General features: G+C 49.1%; 1 non-coding gene and 1 pseudogene across 1 annotated transcript; one reads left to right on the forward strand and one right to left on the reverse strand.

Moving 5' to 3' along the window:
- Nucleotides 1-254: 254 nt before the first annotated feature.
- LOC123826598 lies at nt 255-1,174 on the reverse strand (annotated as a pseudogene).
- A 739-nt stretch (nt 1,175-1,913) lies between these two features.
- LOC123826613 lies at nt 1,914-2,017 on the forward strand. Its single transcript, XR_006787090.1, has one exon. It is a non-coding gene; the product is annotated as a U6 spliceosomal RNA (small nuclear RNA).
- Nucleotides 2,018-14,199: the final 12,182 nt, after the last annotated feature.

Here is a 14,199-nt window from a genome sequence, read left to right on the forward strand (position 1 = left end):
GGGTCATCCAGTCTCACTGACCCACCTACCCAAGTCCCTCTAAGGGGCCAATTTGTGCTGACATCACATCCTTGGATTTCCACAAGCTATTTCTTTTTTTTCCAATAAAACATGAAAAAGTTTATATCATATCTACAATATTTGTTTCTGCTGTAATAAATGCTATATTTCTTTGAAACAAGCTACAAAGATAAGGAAAGTTATGTTCAGTCTGTACATTCTCTATGCAGCATTAGCATTGAAGACCTTGATGTTTAAATTGGGCGATCAAAGATGTAAATTTCCTGATCATCTCCAACAGACAATTTTTGAGCCATTTACATTGTATTTTACTCCCCAGGCCTGATCCTGGTGGTCAAAGAAGGTGTGAATACACGCTCTCATTTCCACATCCCAGACCTTTACACTTTTGTCAGAGGAACTAGAAACAAAGTGAGTGTCGTCAGGACAAACTGCCACGTTCAGCACCCAGGACTCATGGCCACTCGGCATGCCAGCTAAGTTGGCATGTTGTACATCATAGACCTTGATGTAGCCATCATCTGAGGCAGTGACGAGGAGTTGAGAGAGAGTCTGGGGAAAAGGTCAAGGAGCGAATGGGCATAGCATGGCCTTCCAGAATATGCAGCAGTTTTCCAGTTGCAATATCAAAAATATTGATGACTCTGTCTATGGCTCCACTGGCCAGATACTTCCCATCAGGACTGTATGCGATACTAAGAATGAATTTTCCACTCATGTCCAAAGAATATTCCCTTTTCCTACTTTCCACACCAAAAATGTTCACTTTCCCCACATGAGTCCCTGTGGCCAGATACCGGGAATCAGGAGAAAAGGCCAAAGTCCAGGCATCCACAGGTCCTGCATCTGTAGACTTGATCTGTTTGCTGTTTTCCAAGTCCCAGAGACAAATGTGAGCATCAAGAGAACTGGACACAGCGATAGGCAGGGTGTGGCTGATATCCACAGACACCACACCCAGCTGGTATCCCTTCAGACTCCACTGCAGGTCCAGCCTCTCATCACGCTATTTCCAGACCTTCACCAGGTTGTCTAGGGACCCAATGGCCATTGTCTCAGAGTTTTCTTTCTTGTTCGTCCCTCAGGCCACTGACCAAATGGCATCATCATGGGCTTCTTCTTGTTTGAAGAGGATACTACACTGGTTGGTCATTTCCTTAGCCAAGGATGAAGGGCTGAAGGCCAGACAGCTCACCTCTCTGCCCCCTCACACAGCCCAGGCACACGTCTGATGCACTTGGCGCAACTGCTATGCACAGTGATCCCCACAGGCTATTTCTATTGACATAGCCTAGAATCCAGATCTGGCTTACACCATGCTTGTGGTTGGCGGAACCCCCAGTCTGCTTCCTACATGAGCTGTGCTCTGGGGCCTCAAGATACTGCTTGACAAGTCTTCTCTCACCTTTCCTTGCTCAAGACCTACCATAGTATTAAAAACCTAAACTTAAGAGCTACAATCATAAAGCTCTTAGAAGAAAACATTGGGGAAAATCTTCATGACATTAAATTTGGCAACAATTCCATGTAAATGACATCAAAAGCACAGACAACAAAAGACAAAACAGATAAATGGGATTTCATCCAAATTAAGAACTTTTGTGCATAAAAGACATTTACTACAAAAGCAAAAGACAACCTACAGAATGGGAAAAATATATTTTCAAATCACATCCCAGATAAGGGGTTGATATCCAGAACATTTAATGAATGCCTACAACTCAAAAAAAATTCAAACTGAATAGATATTTCTCCAAAGAAGACTTACAAATGGCCAATAAACACATGAAAAGATGAGTAACATCATTACTCATTAGAGGAATGCAAATGAAAACCACGGTGAGACACTACTTCACATCTACTAGGATGGCTACTTAATAAAAATAAAATAAGTGCTGACTTCGGCAACGCATATACTACATTTGGAACAATACAGAGATTATCATGGCCCCTGCGCAAGGATGATACACAAATTCATGAAGTGTTCCATATTTTTTTGTGGAGCGGGGCACGCTAGAGTGCAGCTGGCCAGCAAGGCAGCAGTGGGTGGACCCGGCCAGGTGGCGTATTGCAGACTGGGCAGTCCCACATTCGAGTGCAGATAAACTAGGAGAAACAACTGGGGACCGAGACAGACCTCGCAGCCCAGGGCTTCTGTGCGGGTAAATAAAGCCTCAAACCACTGACTGAAAACACCTGTGGGGGCTGAGGCAGCAGGAGAAAGTCCCAGCCCCTGAGGGTGAACTCTCCTCAGAGGATAATTTGTTGGACAGACCCACAGGGTCCTAGAACATGCACAAACCCACCCACATGGGAATCAGCACCAGAAGGGCCTAGTTTGCTTGTGGGAAACAGGGGAAGTGACTGAAATCTGGCAGAGAACAGAGCATGTGCCATTGTTCCCTCTCGAACCCCTCCCCCACATACAGTGTCACAACCCAGTGACTTGAGTTACCCTGCCCTAGTGAACACCTAAGGCTCCGCCCCTCACTAAGTAACAGGCACAGCAAGACAAAAAAATATGACCCAAACAAAAGACCAGATCAAAGCTCCAGAAAAAAATACAACTAAGTGATGAAGAGATAGCCAACCTATCAGATGTACACTTCAAAACACTGGTAATCAGGATGCTCACAGAATTGGTTGAATTTGGTCGCAAATTAGATGAAAAAATGAAGGCTATGCTAAGTGAAATAAAGGAAAATGTACAGGGAACCAAGAGTGATGGGAAGGACACTGGGACTCAAATCAATAATATGGACCAGAAGGAAGAAAGAAATGTCCAACCAGAAAAGAATGAAGAAACAAGAATTCAAAAAATGAGGAGAGGTTTAGGAACCTCCAGGACATCTTTAAACGTTCCAACATCCAAATTATAGGGGTACCAGAAGGAGAAGAGGAAGAGCAACAAGTAGAAAAGTTATTAGAATAAATAATAAAGGAGAACTTTCCCAATCTGGCAAAGGAAATAGACTTCCAGGAAGTCCAGGAAGCTCAGAGAGTCCTAAAGAAGTTGGACCCAAGAAAGCACACACCAAGGCACATCATAATTACATCACCCAAGATTAAAATTAAAGAGAATCCTAGAAGCAGCAAGAGAAAAGGAGATAGTTACCTACAAAGGAGTTCCCATAAGGCTATCAGCTGTTTTCTCAAAAGAGATCTTACAGGCAAGAAGGGCTGGAAAGAAGCATTCCAAGTCATGAAAGGCAAGGACCTACATCCCAGATTGCTCTATCCAGCAAAGCTTTCATTTAGAATAGAAGGGCAGATAAACTGCTTCTCAGATAAGGTCAAGTTAAAGGCGTTCATCATCACCAAGCCCTTATTTTATGAAATGTTAAAGGGAGTTATCTAAAAAAAAGAAGATAAAAAATATGAACAATAAAATGACAACAAACTCACAGTTATTAACAACCACACCTAAAACAAAAACAAAGCAAACTAAACAACTAGGACAGGAACAGAATCACAGAAATGGAGATCACATGGAGGGTTATCAACAGGATGTGAAAGGGAGAGAGGGGGAAAGGTCAGGGAATAAGTAGCATAGATGGTGGGTAGAATATAGACAAGGGGAGGGTAAGAAGAGTATGGGAAATGTAGAAGCCAAAGAACTTATATGTACAACCCATGGACATGAACTAAAGAGGGAGAATGTGGTGGGAGGGGGTCTGCAGGGCAGAGGGGAGTAAAGGGGGAAATGGGACAACTGTAACAGCGTAATCAATAAAATACATTTTAAAAAATTAAATAAATAAATAAATAACAAGTGTTGGTGACAATATGGAGAAATTAAAATCCTTATGTAATATTGGTGGGAATGAAAATGGAGTAGTCACTGAGGAAAACAGTACAGCCATTCCTCAAAAAATTGAGCTGAGAGTTACCATGTGATCCAGCAATTCCACTCCTAGGTGTTCACCCAAAGGAGCTGAAAGTGGGGACTTGAACAGATATCCGTACACTCTGTTTATAGCAGCATGATTCACAATAGCTAAAATGTGCAAATGTGTCCTTGGACAGATGGATGGTTAAGAACAATATGGTCCATCCAGACAATGGAATATTCAGACTTAAGCAGAATGGAGTTCTGACACATGATCCAGCATGGATAAACCTTAACAATATGTAAAGGGAAATAAGCCAGACACAAAAGGACAATTATTGTGTGATTATACTCACAGGAGGTCCCTAGAGGAGTCAGACCCATAGAGACAGAAAGTGGAGGGTGGGAGCCAGGGGCTGGGGGAGAGGAAGGGGGATCTAGTGTTCAATGGGGACAGTGTCAGTTCAGGAAGATGAGAAAGTTCTGAAGATGGATGGTGGGGATGGTTGCACAACATCATGGATGTGTTGTTGTTTTTTAATTTATTGATTTTAGAGAGAGAGAAGGGAAAGAGAGAGGCATCAATTCTTGTTGTTCCACTTATTTATTCATTCACTGGTTGATTCTTCTATGTGCTCTGACAGGGGATGAACCCATAACCTTGATGAATGCAGATGATACTCTAAGGAATCTGAGCTACACGATCAGGGCTGAATGTGCTTAATGACACTGAACTAGACCACTTGAAAATGATATGCTATGTAACTTTAGCACAACTAGAAAAAACAAGAACCTGCCATGGCTCCCTCTTCCCTTCCTCCCTGAATCTAAACTCCCTGGCTCTCTGCCCCAGCTAGCCTGGGCACTCGCCTCCCTTCCAGCACACCTCAGGACTGACCCCTGTGGGTCCTCCACTGCACACTCTGCCTCCACTCCTCCCTGGCCTCCCAAATCCACCAGTCCTGCCCTGAGGACTCACAGAGCTGCTGCACTTCCATACCCCCTTCCCGCAGAGAATCAGCCTGCAATGAGGTAGGGGCTTGTCTGGGGAGAAGAGAAGAGGCAGGAATAACTAAGCAGGTCTTGGGACAAGAAGCTGAGACAGGAAACCATCCTCAGTGTACTCCAAGGAGTCCACCCCATGGGGGCCACAGTTCGTCTCCAGTGGCCAGAGGTGGGTGAGGTCAGAGGGGTAGGAGGCTCACCCTCCAAGCCTCTGTCTCTCTGGCCTAACAATGACAACAGCCATCACAACAAACATGCTGCAGGGCAGGTGGGCCCAGGGGCAGGCAGCCCCACACTGCCCCACTTCCCCATGCCTTGCTGGACTGCGCCCATCAGGGAACACAGAGGCAAGGCCTGGAGTGATCAAGTCCCTAGGATCCCCACAGTAAGAGGTGTTGGGAGAGGCCACAGGGGTGAACAGAAGGAGCTGGAGTGTGAAGGGGGTGAGGCTGATGTACTGGAGCCTCCACAGAAGGGGGCTGGGCAAAGCTCTGGCAGCTGGACGAGAGGAAGCCAGGCCAGCATCTTGTGTTTACTTTAGAAAGAGTGGGGCCAGTCTCTAGCCTCCACTGTGACCCTGGACTGGGCCCTGGCGGGGGCGGGGGGGGTCAGATGTTTCTCTCCTGAGCTAATCACTGGGCTTTGTCCCAGGGGACACCACAGCCTTCCCAGAAGACATGCTGCTCCCCACACCCGGAACCCTCAGAGATCGAGGAACACTATGGGTTCAGGAATCTCACCTGCCATCCCCCCTTAGCCTTTCATCCCCTCTAGCCCAGATCCAGCTCTGCTTGGGCTGACCCTATCCAGCCTTGTCCTGAGCTCCTAATTTGGTGGCCCATTATTTGCAGCCCCACTGGGCCACCCCAGAGCAAGCTGTGAGACACCCGCCTTGTTCTCAGTGCCCAGGTCCTGGGAAGAGGAGGCAGAGGAGAGCTTTGATGCTCAGCCAGAAGTCTGTGCCTGAAATTCCACCACTCAAGTTTCCCCTTTGGGTTAAGGCAGTGTTTCCTTTATCTGTTCCAGAAACCCCTAGTGCCCCACAAATGTTTCAGAGGAGAAAAAGTCAGGGGGGGGTGGATAAGTTCTGGAAAGCCGCACAGAGCATGTGAAAGGCTCTGAGAAGACCAGCACAGAACCACACCATTCATCTTTGCTTAACCCCCACACTTGGCCACGATTCCAGGGAACATGCTCTGATCACCCAAGGCCCCAGTGAAATGCCATTGTTAACCCCAGAGCCCGGAGGGCATGGGGTAGTCACACTGCAGAGGGACCTCTGGTCTCACTCAGAGACCAGAATGTCTCCAAAGCACTAGAAGGGGATTCAGCCCCCAGCGCCACCACCTTGGTCCTCACTCTAGCTCTTGGCCCTCCAGCCACACCCGCTGTCCCCTGCTAAGCCTCAAATTCCTCTAGAGACCTGTCCCCTGTGCCTCGGTCCTGTGCCCATCCCCAGAGCTATCACCTTGTGAGCCCACCAAAAGCCACATGATTACTTTATAAAGATAATAACAAGTTAGCCTTTCATGTATGTTCCTGACACCAGGAGGGCAGAGAGGTGTGAGCTGGAATCACAAATCACAGTGTGGCAGTGGTGTGATCCTAGGCTAGCCAGCTAAACTCTCCAGACTTCATCTGGGAAACAGGGCCAGGAAAGGCATCACCGCTGAGTGGCTGTGTGGATTCTGTGAGATCCGGAATCCAGGGCCTGTCTTGCTCTTGTCCTCCTCGGCCCACAGCCCCCCACCTCCCTCAGGGTAAAACCCCAAGTCTTCCCCTTGCCCACAAGGCCCTACGAGACCTGCCCCATCCCTTCTTCATCCTCACCACCCTCTCCCTCCCTCTCTCTCACCCTTCCAGCCATTCAGGCCTCTTTAGGGCACTAGAACAAATCAGGCCCAGCCAGCCTCAGGGCCTTTGCTCTTGCTGGTCCCCCTGCACTTCCTCCAAATCCCTCTCACTTCCAGTCTCTGTTCAAATGTTACTTCCTCCAAGAGTCCCTCCACGACCTTCCGCTTTAAAATATCCCCCTGGACTGGGTTAAATAGGGTCTCCCCCAAAATTCTTGTCTATATGGAAGCTGTAAATGAGACCTTATTTGGAAAGAAGGTCTTTGCAGATGTGATCACACTAAGATGAGGTTCTACTGGCTTTAAGTGGGCCCTGAACCCAATATGACTGGTGTCCTCATAAGGAGAGGGAAGTTGGGTAAGGGACACAGACACACAGGAAGAAGGCCATGTGACAACAGAGGGAGAGACTGGAGTGGTGCACCTATGAACCAAGGAATGCATTGCTCGCCAGCCACCACCAAAAACTAGGAAGAGTCTGGGAAGGAATATCCCCAGAACCCTCAGAGGGAGCCCAGCCCTGCCAACACCTCGACCCTGGACTTCTGTCCCCCTGGACTATGAGAGAAGGCATGTCTGCTGCTTTAAGCCCCCAGTTTGTGGCATTTTGTTAGGACAGCCCTGGGGACTCACACCCCAGCCCAGCTTTTCATCTCATTTCAGCACTCATCACCACCTGAGACATTCACGAGTGATCCTCATTATTCTCGGATCCCATAGTTGCAAATTTGCTTTCTCACTAACATGTATCTGCAACTCCAAAATCACCACTATGGGATTTCCAGGGTCATATGCAGATGCACATGGAGCACTGGGCAGCCGGGCTAAGTCCCCAGCTTAGGCTGACGCAGCAATTCTCCCTCCTTCAGTTCCTGTGCTGTAAACCTGGGTCCCATCCACAGTCTATAGTGCCACACTGCTCCCATTTTTGTGCTTTTCTTGGTGATGTCACTGTTGTCAACAGTCCCACGCATGGTGCTGAAGCTCTGCCTGGCATTCCTGAGCACAGGAAGGCTGGGGACACCTTACAGAGAAAACACATATCAGACAAGCTTGGTTCAGGCCTCAGCCATGCTGCTGTTGGCCATCAGTTCAGTGCCAATGAATCAACAATGTATATTAAATGAGGCATCTTTCAACCAAAACACACACAATGAAAAGTGATGTTTTTTCGGTTTTTTAAATATTTTATTTATTTATTTTTAGACAGTGGGGAAGGGAGGGAGAAAGACAGGGAGATAAACATCAGTGTTTGGTTGCTTCTCACATGCCCCACACTGGAGAATGTGGCCTGCAATGCAGGCATGTGTTCCGATTGGGAATTGAACCAGAGACCCTTTGGTTCACAGGTCAGTGCTCAATCCATTGAGCCACACCAGCCGGGCACAAAGTGATGTATTGACCAGATGATAAAGGGACCATGACCAGAGGCTCACAGGAACCTAACCCTGGATCTACCAATTCAGTGTTGGTGAGGACCTCGAATAACAAGAACCAACTGTGTATGTATTAAAAAATAAGGGAACTTAACTAGTCCAGAAACCAAATGCACCAGAGAGGCCACCAGGCTCATGGCCTCCAATTCTGATGTGGAGAAGACCACAAGGAGGTGGCAAGCTGGCCAGCTGGCCACACAGTCTGAGGGATGGCCACACACATGGTCCTGGGGTGTGTCCAGCTTTGGGCAGGAAGGCCCACTCAGCTGCTCAAACATACTGTCACACACTGTGTGTGATCTCGGACAGCACACTAGTCCGGCTGAGCCTCTGGGTCCCTGTCTGCTAAGGGCTGTCACCAGGAGAGCCAGTTGGGTAGGAGGTAAAACGTTTACTGATGCTGGTCTCGCCAGGGGTTTTCCAGTACGGAGCCTCTCCCTTCATTGGAGCATGAACAAGCTGATACATCAGCTTCTGCTGTCTTAAAGGGAGGCTGTCAGAGAAAAAGAAAAAAAAAAAAGTTGGGATGCTGAAAGAATCAACAGCACAGGTTGAGAAGGACACCACTCATTCCAGTAGATGCCAGCACAGACAAAAGATGACCTGGGACAGATCGGCAGATCTCACCCAACCAGTTCTGCCTCCATGCAAGGACACTGGGCAGTGTGCCGATGGTTTTGGCCAACAGAATTGGGGGATGCTACCGGCATCTGGTGGTGGAGGCTAGAGATGCTGCCCAACACCCGAGAATGCACAGCACAGCCCTCCCACAACCAAGAAGTATTGGACCCAAAGTGCCAGTGCTACCAAGGGTGAGAAGCCCTGGACCAGTCCCTGTGGGCAAGTTCAGGCCCCTCTGCTGCCATCACCATTGCCATCATCAATTACATCAATTGTGCACTTACTGGATGCCAGATCCTGTTCTAAGGGCTTGATACACATTGACCATTTTATCCTCATAGTGATCCCTTTGTAAAGAGGTTATTATTATTATTATCCTCACTTCCAGAAAGGTTAAGTCACTAGCTCAAGGTCACACAGCTCATAAATGGCAAAGCCAGATTCCAACCCAGGCTGCCTGGGTGCTGATCATTCTCTCTTCTCTTAACACATCTCTGGGTGTAGTGAGAAACACTCTGAATCCACTGAGATTATGGACTCCCCACCACAGATGAATCAGGGCTCAGAATAGAGAGTAAGGTGGGTTATAATACATCAAATTCTCTTTCTCGCCAGCCTCCCTGCAGGAGTGCCCAGTTGGCCGAGTGCTTACAGGGCATCCTCCAGCCATGGATAAGCTGAGCACTGCCTGTCCTGGTGTGGAAGTGACCCTGCTTGGCCATAGGGTGGCTGGGGCCTGGGCAAGGGTTGAACATAGCTAGTTATTCTAGGAGAGTTCTGAAATCAGGGGACAGTGCAGAAAGAGATACATACTGCCACCTCCACCCTTGTCACTAACAACAAGGACAATAGTCCACACTAATTGAGCCCTTACTGTGAGCCAGATCCTATCCTAAATCCCCTACATTCTTAACTCAGTCCTCCCAAGAGCCCTTTGTCGTTGGTACTACCTGTCATCCCCATCTTACAGGCGAGGAAACTGAGGCTCAGTGAGGTTATGCCACCTGCCCTAAGCAAGGAAGTAGGGAGTGTGATTCAAGCCCCCACTCTTACCTACCCCAGGGTTTGTCCACCTCCGTACAGTTTGCATGTGGGGCCAGAACACTGGTTCTAATGCGGCAGTCCCTGTGCACTACAGGACACTGAGCAGTGTCCCTGGCCTGTGCCTGTCAGGTGCCAGTAGCACCCTACCCCAGCTGTGACAACCCAGATGTCTCAGACATTGCCAGATGTGCCCTGGAGGGAAGAACTGTCCTAGTTGAGGACCACTGCCTTAACCCCACCTCTTAGGATGGAACAGGAAGTGACCAGCATGAAGAGGTCTGGCAGCTGCAGCCCCAGAACTGTCTGCAGCCAAAAACAAAAGCCAGGAGTAATGACCAGTGTGACCAGTGGTATACAATATGGCTCTACAGCACCTGCTACGTGCTCGGCACCCCTGGTCTAGTCCTTCATTTTATCCTCACAAGGACCCCCTGCCTCAGGAAGTGGGGACTGGCACAGAGAGGTGGAGAGACCTGCCTGAGGTCATGCAGCTGGAGAGTGGCAGAGCCAGGACTTGAACCTAGGCTACCTGACCCCCAGAGTCTACTCTTAGCCATCACACGTGCCTTCCTGGCCAGTGGCCCTCACCTGCCAAGGCTGCACAGGTAAGGCCGTCAGGTGAGAAATGGAGAAAGACTCAAAATTTGCAGAAGGGCCTTCACAGGCAGCAAGTGAGGACCCTCCATTCCAGAAGTCTCAGACCTTAAGAACGACTTGGCCAGGTTTCATTAAGCACCTACTGTGTGCTCCATGTCTTTGCTGGGAACAGAACACTGAAGTTAGTCTTGAGCTGTCCACCTTCCTGCCAAGCCTGCTGGAGGCACCATTCCCAGCCTCTCACCTAGCAGACAGCAGCTGAGCACCTAGTAAGTGCCAACGTTGGCATTTGCATTTCACAGACACACAAAATGAGGCTCAGAGAGGCCATGCCACTTTCCAGAGACACACAGCAGCTAAGCCAGAGTCAGGAGTTCTCCCTTCAACTTCTGCAGCCCCCACACCCAGGACTCTTCCCAGGGTCACCTGCACTTTGCTTACCAGGCCCCCAGCCCTACTGGACCAGCCCTGTATGCACAGGTAAGGACCAGGACACACAATTGCTCTCTCTCAAGGTTTCTCTGTTCCCTCGGCTAGGGACAGAGCCCTCATGGGGCTCAGCAGGAGGCCACAGGCTGGGTTTCCACCAGGCTCTTGGTTTGCCCTGGACACTGTCCCTTGATTGATCCTCTGTGGTGGAAGCTACCCTCTCAGGGTGTTCACTGGGCCTACTTTCTTCTTAAGTTGGACTCCCCAGGCCCCTGGTCCCTCCTGGTCTTCTCCAGCAGCCCCTGGCCCCCTCAATAAGGCCAGTGCCCTTACCCAGGAGAAGGCATCACATCTGGATGACTGCTATGTGGCCGGGACTGCCTATGCACCCCCAGCAAGATGGCTGTCCAGGCACACAGGCCACCTGGGGGTCTCTGGTCCCCAAAGCCGACAGAGAGCTGCTTAAGAATGGAGAATCAGAACCCAAGAAGCCAACTTGGCCTTGCTGAAGCCAGGCCCACAGCCTGAGGGCCCCTTACCCCCAACATACATATACCCAGGTCACAGCACACTGGGGTCTCTCACTCAGGCATGAGGGGGGGTATTTATCCACACTCTGCCAAGTGCCCAGACACCTCTGGGGCAGCCATGGGGTGGGACAGGAGCAGAAAGCTGAGGACCACCACTCACCTGGTGTGCTAGGGGCAGCATGGAGATACAGGTAAGGCAGGACAAGAAAGGCAGCCAAACATGAAGTTTAGCCAAGGTCACAGCTTGTTGAACTCCAGAATAATTACCAGCCACGCACACTAGGGGTGTCACAGGGGGCTGGCTGAGCCATGTCTGCCCCAGCAGCAGAGGGGAAACTGAGGCCAGCCCTCAGATCATCACTCTAAGATCAAGAGTAATGTTCCCAGCCCTGACTGGTATAGTTCAGTGGATTGATTGCCAGCCTGCCAACTAAAGGGCTGCTGGTTCGATCCCCGGTCAGGGAACACGTCTGGATTGTGGGCCAGATGCCCAGCTGGTGGCATGAGAGAGGCAACTGATCAACGTATCTTTCATACATGGATGGATGTTTCTCTCCTTCTCTTTCTCCCTCCCTTCCCCTCTCTCTAAAAGTAAATAAAATCTTTTTTAAAAAATGTGACGTTCCCAACAGCAGGCCCCAGTGCTGGGGAGGGTGAGAATGGAGCCTGTGGGAACCAGGGTAGGAGGTGTGTTGGGAGTAAGAGGGGGAATTCAGGGCTCATGAGTGAAGGAGGGGGTAGGTAGAAAGGTTGTGCTGCATTTGCCAGGTGGAGTTTGCTTTTTTGTTGTTGTTGTGTTTTCTTTTGCCTCAGCTTTACTGGGATTGACTGGCCTCTAATGTGGTGTAGATTTAAGATGTACAATGTAGTGATTTGATACATGCATATATTGTGAAATGACTGCCACTGCAGCAACGGCTTACACCTCCATCACCTCCCATAATTACCAGTTCTTTTTTGTGGTGAAAACATTGAAAATCTATTCTCTTAGCAACTTTAAGCACACAATACAGTCTTATTATTATTATAACCACCGTGCTATACATTGGGGCCTCAGGACTTACTCATAACTGGAAGTTTGTACCCATTGACCACTGTCTCCCCACTTCTCCCTCCCCCAGGCCCTGGCAGCCACCAATCTACTTAGATTCCACACGTAAGTGAGATCATATAGTATCTGTCTTTCTCTGCCTGACTTACAGGCAGGGAGGAGTTTGAGTAAATACTGGCTCCAGACAGAGGGGGAATCCCAAAGGAAACTGACTGCATACCCTCCACTCTCTCACTTCCTGGGCTCGGCCCTGGGCCTGAAACTGTCTTCCTTACTTCTTCATATGCCCAACTCATATTCATCTTTCAAATGCCCTATTAAATGTGACTTCCTCTAGGAAGCCTTCCCTGGCTCCCAAACTGGGACTGGTGGGGCTTTTTGTCAGTTTCACTTGACCTTTAGCAAGTGTGATTCATCTCAACATTTAAAGAGGCACCAGCCCCACTGCTGCAAAAAGCATCCAACAGGTGGACTGGAGATGGGGGCTGCAGCTTCTGAGAAAGGCCCCACCCTCCATGCAGGGATCCCAGGTCCCCTAGAGCTCAGGTGGCAAACACAAGGCCCGAGGGCCAAATCAGACCCTCCACCTTGTTTTATCTGGCCCAGCACCTTGTTCCTATCTGGCAGTAGCACTGAGCTCCTTGCCCCTAATTAAGGAGTAGTTACATTTATACAGTCCTAAAATTACATTCGGCCCTTTGGAGGCAACCACAAGGCTGATGTGGCCCCTGGTGAAAATGAGTTTGACACCCCTGCCCTAGAGGATTCCGTCCCACCCTGCAGGGTCTTCAGCCTCCAAGCTCACCTACCATCCCTTTGGTAGTCAGATAACCTGTGACTTTAATCTTGGTTCTTTTCTAATTCTGACACTCCTGGCTGAGCAGACTTGAGCAAGTGACTCAGCCTGCGCCTCAGTTTTCTCACTTGAGAAATCAGTGTGGTGTCTACTTCCTAGGGCTGATGTGAATTTAAAACAGGACTCAAAGCCAGTGCTCCCTTATCTGTCATGCTGGTTATATTCTCCCTTATTTTCCCAGTTCCCATAGTCAAAAGACAACAATGATTGCGCTCTCCTGTGGCAGCGCCTGAGTACCGCATCCCTCCAGTCGCAACTCTCTACATCACTGCAGATGGAAAGGTTTCAAGTTACCAAAAAAAAGGGGGGGTTTCAGTCATTCCAAAGTGGTTTAAGTCAAAAGAGAACCTACTGGCCCCAGTGCCCTTGAATTTATTGTGCCCTCACCCCCCTATCTCTTTCTTGACATTCAAACTCCAATGTCAATGCCACCTCCACAGGGAGCCTTTCCCTGGTTCTCTTTACTCAACACAGCACCAGCTGTGTGCTCCAGACCCTGTGCTAGGCACCAGGGAGACCACTGTGGACCGTGCAGCTGAAGACTGCCTCCCTCAGAGCTAACATTTCAGAGAGGGAGACAGAGAACCTACAAATGTAAGTTAAGTGTTCCACAGAGCATGTCAGGTGGTTATTCATGCTAAGATTAAAGTAAACCAAGGAATAAAAGAGAAGGCTTGTGGGGTATAATCTTGAAGTGTGGGGTGGGTGGGAAGGCCTCATTGAAGACATGATGTTTGAGTTCAGACTTGAAGAATGAAATTAAGTGGGCCATGGAGATATCATAGGGAACAGCAAGTGCAAAGGTCCCAAGGCCAGCCATGACCTACAGGGGTGCAGAGGATTGTCATCCCTGGATTTGTCCCTAGTACCTAAACCAGCACCTGACACCAAAGAGTGTCCAGTAAAGACTGCATAAATGAAGCCAGC

The sequence above is a fragment of the Phyllostomus hastatus genome, unplaced genomic scaffold, assembly GCF_019186645.2.
Source record: "Phyllostomus hastatus isolate PE091 unplaced genomic scaffold, TTU_PhHast_1.1 phas_contig_81, whole genome shotgun sequence".
Classification (NCBI taxonomy): domain Eukaryota; kingdom Metazoa; phylum Chordata; class Mammalia; order Chiroptera; family Phyllostomidae; genus Phyllostomus; species Phyllostomus hastatus.